The following is a 10,955-nucleotide window of genomic DNA, read 5'->3' as shown; positions in this document are numbered from 1 at the left end:
TTTTCAAAATTAATTTTAGATTTTTAGGGTATTTTTGTGTATGTGACGGATATTTTGATTTTCGCAAAGAAAATTTAGAAAAACCCAGGGCCCGTCGGATGCGTAATAGGTAGCACAGTGCGTCAAAATACTGATCTGAGTAAATATTTCTCACCTTATTCTCTGTTACGATGAATTGACGCTTAAAAATCAATAATTTCGTGTTTTGTAAAAATTAGAAAAACTCTAATAATAATTACAGATCATTAGTTGAGACAGAACTAGTCACTGTATAATTGCCCTAATTTACTATTCATTTTTTCCTTTATTGCTTAAAATATTTACTATTGAATTATGTGCATTAAATTGCTAGTTTGAACTATGCCCTCAGTTATCTACTTTATTTGGCTCCCCTTACACTGTTTATTTGTTTCTTTGGTTATTTGGTTACCCAGTTATCATAAATTGTATTGTTTACTTAGATGTCTTTTAGGTTAATCTATAAATATGTAATGAGACGTTAGTATGTGATTGATGATTGTTGGGATGATGAGAATCTATATATGTAGAAACTTACTAGGTACCCGGGGAAAGGGTGGACGGACCCGATACATAGGAAACCCTATTATGGATATTACCTCAGTTGCACGGGGCTGAGAAGTCCTATATTGAAAAGTTTTGGGATATATGGTTCATACTCATACCGGACGGGGTATCGAGGCGATGGTATATTTGGCACCCATCACTAGACGAAGTATGGGAACGACTGGGTTAATTGTCAATCAGGATACTAGGTTCACGAGTAAAGGGATATGTAACACCCAACATTTTATTTTTTCTTATTTTTATTTTTAATATAATTATTATTTATTTAATTTATTTTAACTTATTTTATTTTAATTTAATGAAAAAAAAGGGATAAAAATTCGTTAAGGATTAAATTGAAAATAATTTTGAGAAAAAAAGGTGAAAATTTGGGTTTTAGGGATATTTTTGAAAGAAAAATTGGAAACTGGAGGTCAAAATGCAATTTAAAAAAATTGCGCCATGTTGGATGCCCAGTCAGTAGCCCCGACCAACCAGGACGCGCTAGGTGGCAGAGGTGCTTATGCAAGAGGCCACACGAGGGTAGCCACGTGGGCGATCCACGTGCGCACGATCGAACGGCTGAGGTCCGTTCTCGTGCGCACGGACGGCCCAGATTGAATCGCGCACAGACGGTCCAAATTGAATCGTGCATGGACGGCCAAGATTAAATCGTGCACGAACGACCTAGATTCACTCCCTATTTAATCGCGATCGGACGGTCCAGATCAAAAGTGATGAATGGCCCAAATCAAAAGCGGATGGGTATAAATAACCCCATCCGCACTTAAACCCTAACCCGAGCCGCCAGAACCCCTCGTTGGAGAAGATAATCCAGCCGCTGGGGAGCCGACTGCCACCACCCGCCGCTGCACCGGAACATTTTTTGACCGCCAAAAAAGGTAAAAAAAATTTCTCTTGCACGAAATTCAATTTTAAACCCACCCATGGCCAAATCGGAGTGAAAGAACCAGACAATTGACTGAAAAACGCCGCCGAATTCTGACGGCGCTGCCACGGGAAATTTCACAAACCGCCTTTGATGAGGCCCTTCCCGATTCCTATTCCACGTAATTTTTCCACCGTTGTGATCACCGTTTTCTTCTCTATAGGTTGACCAAAGAAAAACACCCGACCACAACGTGAGTCGGAGGAGCCGCCGCACCGGAGAGTCCCGCCGCCGGTGAGTTTCAGTTTTCTATATTTTTTCAGCCAACTGAGGGCCCTAAGTGTGTTTTCTCGTAGGAACTGATGCAAATTTGGCTGAATTCGACTGAAAACAACCAACCTGAGGTGGATCGCCACTACAAGCGGCAACGCCGTCGCCTGAGCACGACGGAGCCGCCATGCCGGATTTCTAAAATTGGCTGAGTAGGCCCTGTGACTAATTTTTGGGTTTATTTAGGATATTTATAAGTACCGTAAGCGCATTTCAGTTTCCGAAAAAAAATTCAGGGACCGCCCGTAGGCGCAGTGAACCATTTCGTTTTCCGGAGTCAAATCAAGTAAGGAACACTCACTCTATTTCCTATCATGGAATTGAAGTTGAATAAATAATAATACGGTATTTTATACAAATTAAATAGATGTGCATAATTAATTACGGATTGCTAATGGAGCCCGAACCAGACATTATTCTCTGGTGATTTAATTTACAGTCTAAAAGTATGATGGTATCTGGTTTATCTATTTTAAGGTTTAAGTGCATGTATTATTGTCTTACTTGACCACTGTTTGATTTTTGAGAATTGAGACATGATTGCATTACTTGATGCATGCTTATTTGTTTATGTGACTATATTTGATTTGGTAACGAAAACTAAGGGAAAACAGGAAAGGGGTGTGATCAAATAAACAGATAAGACGACAGCCTCACTAGATATCTTGGGAGATGGTGGACGGATCGGGTTCATAGGGAACCCTACCGTGAATGTTGTCTCATACCGGATGGAGTATGAAGACTTAGTGATTTAGCGCTCATACCAAACGGGGTATGAAGATGACCCACTTCACCCTCATATCGAACGGGGTATTGAGGTTTAATATCTTGGCGCTCATACAAGACGGGGTATGAGGACGACTCTATAATTAAGATTGTTAAGGGAAAGGGTTCACGTGTAGCGGGGACACCCTTATGGATCCCCATGGATACTAGTGGGCTGGTGAAACGAAAAATAATTATGATTTAGTTATTATTAATGAATATGAATTTATGATATATTCTATGTTACTGATTGTGCATGAAGTTATGATATGTATGATGTTATTGTCTTTATAGGTCGTTTTCATAAATTCTATAATGGTAAGTGAACTGTAAATGATTTTACGATTGATAAACGAATTTGCTAAATTTAGTACTCCATTAGTTGTTTTGATTTTGTACCAACCTTTGCTTCTGTGCCGGTGATATAGTGTGATGTCCTTATTGGGTTAGTGTAGCTCATCCCTTATTTTACCATTTCAGATCAAGAGAACATGATTTCTGAGATCGATCCGTAAGAAGATTGCGAGTAGATGCTAGATACTTTATATTTTCTTTTACTTTTCTCATTTCTCGTGTTTCTTTTAGAGAATTCATTCCCTGATGTTTGTTTAGTACTTCTAAGTCATCGTGTAAGGGATGTAAATCTTAACCTTTTATTTCGCTTCCGCACTTAAATTATTATATATTTCCTTTGTGATTTCTAGGGTCGTTAAAGTTGGTATCAGAGCCGGGTTCCTCGGACCCGTCCCTTACACAATAATACTTAGAGAAACACCAAACCAATGAATCATCACTCAACCCTTCCTTGTGAAATGCAGGTACAGAGAGATAAGGAGAGGAAGACCCCCACTAAACTGAGCAGCCCGGGATGGTTCGCTTAGGGAAGATGTTGATAGGATATTTGAGATGTTGGAGAAACTCATTGCTGCCCAGCAGGGCCGAGAGGAGAGGAGGGAGCTACCTGACACTCTCCCGCTGCCACAGGTTGAGCCACCATTATAGTGAGAAGATCCCAAGCCATCTTGGTAGACCCTACTCCTCCACAGTTCCACCCGGCACCGCCGTAGTATGATCCAGTGCCTTAGCCACTGTACCGTCCGACATCTCCACAGTACAATCCGGCGGTCCCACCGTACCAGTAAGTACCACCACAAGGCCCCCCAGTCTATCCTTAACCTAGCTTAGTCCCTTTTTCCACGGGACCCAGTTCCTCCCACGATTGACTTGGACTATATAGAGAGGTACAAAAGACTAAATCCATCTATGTTTATAAGGGGATCCTCTTTTGAAAATGCTGAGTACTGGTTGGCAGAGACAAAAAATGCCTTAAAGACCCTAGGGGTGACTTCTGAGTAGAAGGTCACCCTTGCTACCTACATGCTCGTGGGAGAAGCAGACCGCTGGTGGGAACTCAAACAGACCACCCTGCCTGTTCTAGTTACTTGGCAACAATTCCTAGCAGCCTTTCATGCAGAGTACCTCCCAGAGCATCTCTGACATCTAAAAGAGATAAAATTTGTCTAGTTGGTCCAGGGGAATATGACTGTATGAGAATATACTCGTAAGTTCCTGGAGTTGGGCCGATACTCCCCTGAGACGTTGTTGGAGGAGAGTAAAAAGGGTAGGAGGTTCCAGTGGGGCCTCCGTCCAGAGATTAGGAAGCATTTGTTCGTGCTGGAGCTCAGGACTTATTCGATCGTTTTAGCTAAAGCACATCTGGTGGAGAGGAGCTTCCACACCCTCCCTCAGGCAGCAGGGAACCTCAGACCCTCAGCTCTACCCCGCAGGCCAGCACCTACTGCGTCTGTCCAACAGAACAAGAGGCCCAGGTCGGTGATCCAGGCTCCCCCTCAGGCTCCAGTGGCAGGACATGGTAAGATCTGTCAGCATTGCGGTAGGGATCATAGGGATCGGCCCTGCTACCACGTCAACAACACCTGTTGCATATGTGGTAGTGTCCAACATTATGCGAGAGAGTGCCCAAGGAACCAGAATCAGGGCAGACCTCCTATCTAGGACAGGGCTTACAACCTCACCCAGCAGGATGCTGAAGCCAACTCGGACGTGGTATAGGGTATGTACACTATCTGTAACTATCTTGCTCATATTTTGATTGACACTGGTGCATCTCATTCATTTGTTTCACCTATTTTTGCATCAAAATTTAATGTATTACCTGATAAACTTGATGCTATGTTGTTTGTGTCTACTACTGAGAGTATGACACTATTAGGAGAAGTCGTCTACAAGGCTTATGTCGAAGAGATAGCAGATAGGAAATTGAGTATGGATATAATAGAATTAGACACGAAGGATTTTGATGTAATTTTAGGAATGAATTAGCTAGCGGCGTATCATGCCACCGTAAATTATTTTAGCAAGAAGGTTGTATTCAATCCTCCTAATGAGGAGCCATTTACCAATTAATAAAATCATTTAGTACTTATTCCTTGATGGTAAGTTTTCTTATTCGTCGAGTACTTTAACCCTACTGTTTTCTCTAACTAGGCAACCCCAAGAAAAAGAATGATGTTCAAGAGATTCTAGTAGTCTAAGACTTTCCAGATGTGTTTTCGGATGAACTACCTGGATTGCCAGTGGATAGGGAAGTCGAATTCACCATAGACCTACAACTTGGCACCCAACCTATTTCGGTTGCTCCTTACCGCATAAGCCACGTTGAGATGGAGGAACTAAGGAAACAGATCACTGAATTATAGAACAGTGATTTTATCAGACATAGTGTGTCCCCTTGGGGTGCCAAAGTTACTTTTGCTGGAAAGGGAGATAGAACGTTGAAGTTATGTATTGATTACAGAGGATTGAACAGAGTCACAATCAAGAACAAGTATCCCCTTCCCATGATTGATAACCTTTTCGATTAGTTGCAGGGTACGCAGGTCTTCTCCAATATAGACCTGCGTTCAGGTTACTATTAGGTGAAAATCAGGACAGAAGACATCCCCAAAACAGCTTTTTGAACTAGGTACAGACACTATGAGTTCCCGATCATGCTAACCAACACCCCAGCCATCTCATGGATCTAATGAACAGGGTCTTTAGACAATGTTTGAATCAATTTGTTATTGTATTCATCGATGACATCCTGGTTTATTCAAAAAACAGAGAGGAACATGCTCACCATTTAGCTTAGGTTTTGCAAGTTCTTAGAGGAAAGAAGCTGTATGCAAAGTTGAGTAAGTGTGAATTTTGACTTGAGCAGATCACCTTTCTAGGACACATCATATCAAAGGATGGAGTATCAGTGAACCCTAAAAAGGTTGAAGCAGTGCTCGGCTGGGAGAAATTGACATCAGTTAAAGAGATCCATAGCTTTCTGGGAATGGCATACTATTACCGCAGGTTCGTTGAAGGATTTTCTAGTTTAGCTACTCTTTTGACCTGGCTCACAAAGAAGAATGTCAAGTTTGAGTGGAATGAGGACTGTGAAAGAAGTTTTCAGAACTAAAGAAGCGGCTGACTACTGTACCTGTGCTGGCCTTACCGAGTGGATCGGGAGGATATACAGTTTACAATAATTCCTCCTATCTAGGTTTAGGTTCTGTTTTAATGCAGCATGGGAAAGTCATGGCCTATGGGTCCAGACAGTTAAAGAGTCATGAGAAAAACTATCACACCCATGACTTAGATTTTGCCATAATTATACACACCTTAAAGACTTGACACCATAATTTATATGGAGAGACTTTTCAGATCTATACCGATCACAAGAGTTTGAAACACATATTCACTCAAAAGGATCTCAACATGCGTCAGAGAAGGTAGATAGAACTTCTTAAGGACTATGATTGTGACATCTTGTATCATCTGGGTAAGGGCAACGTGGTAGCCGATGCACTCAGCAGAAAAAGTGCAGATATATTAGCCCATTTGATGGTTTCAGAATGCAGGCAGATTAGGGCCACATAATAGGTTCGGCTTCAGGACTTAAGGAGAGTCACATGTTTAGGTCATCTGAACGTTCAGCCTGAGTTAATCCAGAGAATAAGGAAAACTCAGTCAGCCGATCCCGCCCTAGTAGCCCTCAAAAAAGATGCAGAACAGGAAGTTAGCTCAGAATTCCAAGTCTCCGCCGATGGGTTACTTCGATTCCAGGACAGGGTGTGTGTTCCAAGTGACAGTGAGTTAAAAAGAGACATCATGACAGAGGCTCATAGCTCAAAGTTTGCCATGCATCCCAGAAGCACTAAAATGTACCAAAGTATATGACCCTAATTTTGGTGGAACGTGATGAAAAGAGATATAACTGACTTTGTTTCTAAGTGTTTGGTATGTCAGCAGGTCAAGGCAGAGCATCAGCGGCCAGGCGGGCTACTTTAGTCATTACCGATCCCAGAATAGAAGTGGGAACATATCACAATGGACTTCGTGACAGGATTACTTAAGGCACGCTCAGGACATGATGTCATCTTGGTAATTGTCGACCGGCTTACCAAGTCTTCCCACTTCTTAGCCATCAGGATGACTGATCCCTTGGGCAAGTTAGCAAGAATGTATATCCGAAAAATAGTCAGGTTACATGGAGTCCCAATGACAATGGTGTCCGATAGGGACCTTAGGTTCACTTCTTGATATTGGAGTAGCTTTTAGCAAACCATGGGAACGAAGTTGTTCCTCAGTACTGCATTCCATCCTCAGACTGATGGATAGTCGGAAAGGACAATCCGTACACTTGAGGATATACTCCGAGCTTATGTCCTTGACTCCGAGGGCTATTGGGACGACCATCTACCCCTGATAGAGTTTGCCTATAACAACAGCTACCAAACGAGTATTGACATAACTCCGTATGAGGCGTTATATGGGTGCCCATGCAGATCACCGAATTGTTGGGAAGAAGTGGGCGATAGAAAACTATTCGGTCCAGAGTTGGTAGAGAAGACTACATCCAAAATAGTTAAGATCAGAAATAACATTCAGACGACTTAAAGCAGGCAGAAGAGTTATGCGGATACCCGGATGAGAGATTTAGAATTTGAGGAAGGCAACCGGGTGTTCCTTAAGGTCACTCATTTCAAGAGAATCAGTAGGTTCGGCAGGAGAGGGAAACTGAACCCTCGACTTAGTGGACTATTTGAAGTCTTAGACAGGATTGGTACCGCCGCCTACAGACTAGCACTGCCTCCAGAAATTTTTAAGGTCCGTAATGTGTTTCATATGTCCATGCTATGCAAGTACAACTCGTACCCCTCTCATTTCTTGGCCCATGAGCCTCTTCCACTCCAAGAGGATCTATCCTACGAGGAAGTACCAGTCGGCATTGTGGATCGAAAGAGAAGATTACTCCGCAACCGGGCAATTTTCTTTGTAAAGGTCATATAGCAAGACCACACGCCGAGGGAGGCTACATGGGAGCTAGAATCAGACTTTAGAGCCCAGTATCCTCAGCTGTCCAATTGAGAGTGATAGACAAATTTGAGGGACCAAATTTCTTTTAAGGGGAGAGAGTTGCAACACCCAACATTTTATTTTTTCTTATTTTTATTTTTTTAATATAATAATTATTTATTTAATTTATTTTAACTTATTTTATTTTATTTTAATGAAAAAAAGGGGTAAAAATTCCTTAAGGATTAAATTGAAAATAATTTTGGAAAAAAGAGATGAAAATTTGGGTTCTGGGGGTATTTTTGAAAGAAAAATTAGAAACTAGGGGTCAAAATATAATTTAAAAAAATTGTGTCACGTCAGATGCCTGGTCAGCAGCCTCGACCAACCAGGACGCGCTAGGTGGCAGAGGCACTGACACGGGAGGCCACGCAGGGGATAGCAACGTGGGCGATCCGCGTGCGCGCGATCAAACAACTGCGGTCCGTTCCCGCGTGCACGGACGACCCAAATTGAATTGCGCACGGACGACCCAGATTGAATCGCACACGGATAGCCTAGATTGAATCGCGCACGGACTACCCAGATTGAATCGCGCACGGATGGCCCAGATTGAATCGCGCACGGACGACCCAGATTGAATCGCGTACGAACGGCCCAGATTCACTCCCTATTTAATCACGATCGGACGGTTCAGATAAAAAACGATGGACGGCCCAAATCGAAAGCGGATGGGTATAAATAACCCCATCGGCACCTAAATCATAACCCTAGCCGCTAGAACCCCTCGCCGGAGAAGAAAGCTCAGCCGCCAAGTAGCCGATCGTTGCCACCCCCCACCGCATCGGAACCTTTTTTTACCGCCAAAAAAGGTAAAAAAATTTCATCTTGCATGAAATTCAATTTTAAACCCACCCATGGCCAAATCGGAGTGAAAGAAATGGCCAATTGACCGAAAAATGATGTTGAAGCCTGGCGCCGCTGCCACAGGAAATTTCACAAACTGCCTCCGATGAGGCCCTTCCCGATTCCCGTTTCGCGTAATTTTTCCACCTTTGTGATAACAGTTTTCTTATCTATAGGTTGACTTGAGCAAAACACCCAACTGCAACGTGAGCTGGAGGAGCCGCCGCACCGAAGAGCCTCGACACTGGTGAGTTTCAATTTTTTACATTTTTTTGGCCAATCGAGGGCCCTAAGTGTGTTTTCTCACAGGAATTGATGTAAATTTGGCTAAATTCGGCCGAAAACAACCAACCCGAGGCGGATCACCACTGCAAACGGCAGCACTGTCGCTGGAGCACAGCAGAGCCACCGTGCCGGATTTTCAAAATTGGCTGAGTAGGCCATGGGACTGATTTTTGGGTTTATTTGGGACATTTGTAGGTACTGTAAGCGCATTTCAGTTCCCGAAGGAAAATTCAGGGAACCCAGGGACCGCCCGTATGCGCAATGAACCATTTGGTTTTCCGGCGTCAAATCAAGTAAGAAACGCTCACTTTATTTCCTATCATGGAATTAAAGTTGAATAAATAATAATACGGTATTTTGTACAAATTAAATAGATATGTATAATTAATTAGGGATTGCTAATGGAGCCCGAACCAGACATTATTCTCTAGTGATTTAATTTACAGTCTAACAACATGATGGTATTTGGTTTATCTATTTTAAGGTTTAAGTGCATGTATTACTGTCTTACTTGACCACTGTTTGATTTTTGAGAATTGAGACATGATTGCATTACCTGATGCATGCTTATTTGTTTATATGACTATGTTTGATTTGGTTACGGAAACTAAGGAAAAACAGGAAAAGAGTGTGATCAAATAAACATATAAGACGACAGCCTCACTAGATATCCTGGAAGATGGTGGACGGACCGGGTTCATAGAAAATCCTACTGTGAACGTTGTCTCATACCAGACAGGGTATGGAGACTTGGTCATTTGGCGCTTATACCGGACGGGATATGGGGACGACCCACTTCACCCTCATACTAGACAGAGTATTGAGGTTTAATGTCTTGGCACTCATACCGGACAGGGTATGGAGACGGCTTTGTAGTTAAGATTGTTAAGGGAAAGGGTTTACATATAGCGGGGACACTCCTACAGATCCCCCATGTATACTAGTGGGCTGGTGAAACGAAAAACGATTATGATTTAGTTATTAATAATTAGTATAAATTTATGATATATTCTATGTTATTGATTGTGCATGAAGTTATGATCTGTATGATGTTATTGTCTTTATAGGTTGTTTTCATAAATTCTACAATGGTAAGTGAATTATAAATGATTTTACGATTGATAAACGAATTTGCTAATTTAGTGCTCCATTAGTTGTTTTGATTTTTTACCAACCTTTACTTCTGTGTCGGTTATATAGTGTGACGTCCTTTCTGGGCTAGTGTAGCTCACCCTTTATTTAACCATTTCAGATCAAGAGGACTTGGTTCCAGAGCCCGATCTGCAAGAAGATTGCGAGTAAATACTAGATACTTTATATCTTCTTTTACTTTTCTCATTTCTCGTCTTTCTTTTAGAGAATTCATTCCCTGATGTTTGTTTAGTACTTTTAAGTTATTGTGTAAGGGATGTAAACCTTAACCTTTTATTTTATTTCCGTACTTAAATTATTATATATTTCATTTTGGATTTCTGGGGTCGTTACAGAATATCTCTATGGACCCGTAGGAGTCCTAGTAAATAGGTTAAAAGGAAGAGTTACAGATCTTATGCATGAAATTAAAAAGTCATCTGGTTACTTGTCTTCATAGATTGATTTTGAAAAACTCGTAACGGTAAGTATGAAATAAATATTTTAATGTTAAATGTATTTATTTAAATTAGGAGCTTCATTGGTTGTTTTGTGATTTTTACCAACCTTCGATTTTTTGTGATTAGTGTAATATCCTTATTGGGCTAGTGTAACTCACCCTTTTATTAACCATTTCAGATCAAGAAGATCAAAATCTAAATCCTGATCAACAAGAGAGTTGTGAGTAGTTCACCTTCCAGACTCCCTTCAAATGTTAGTAGAGGTTAACCCCCTA

The sequence above is a fragment of the Carica papaya genome, chromosome 5, assembly GCF_054855325.1.
Source record: "Carica papaya isolate Zhongbai chromosome 5, ASM5485532v1, whole genome shotgun sequence".
Classification (NCBI taxonomy): Eukaryota; Viridiplantae; Streptophyta; class Magnoliopsida; order Brassicales; family Caricaceae; genus Carica; species Carica papaya.
Note: the sequence above shows the minus strand (reverse complement) of the source record.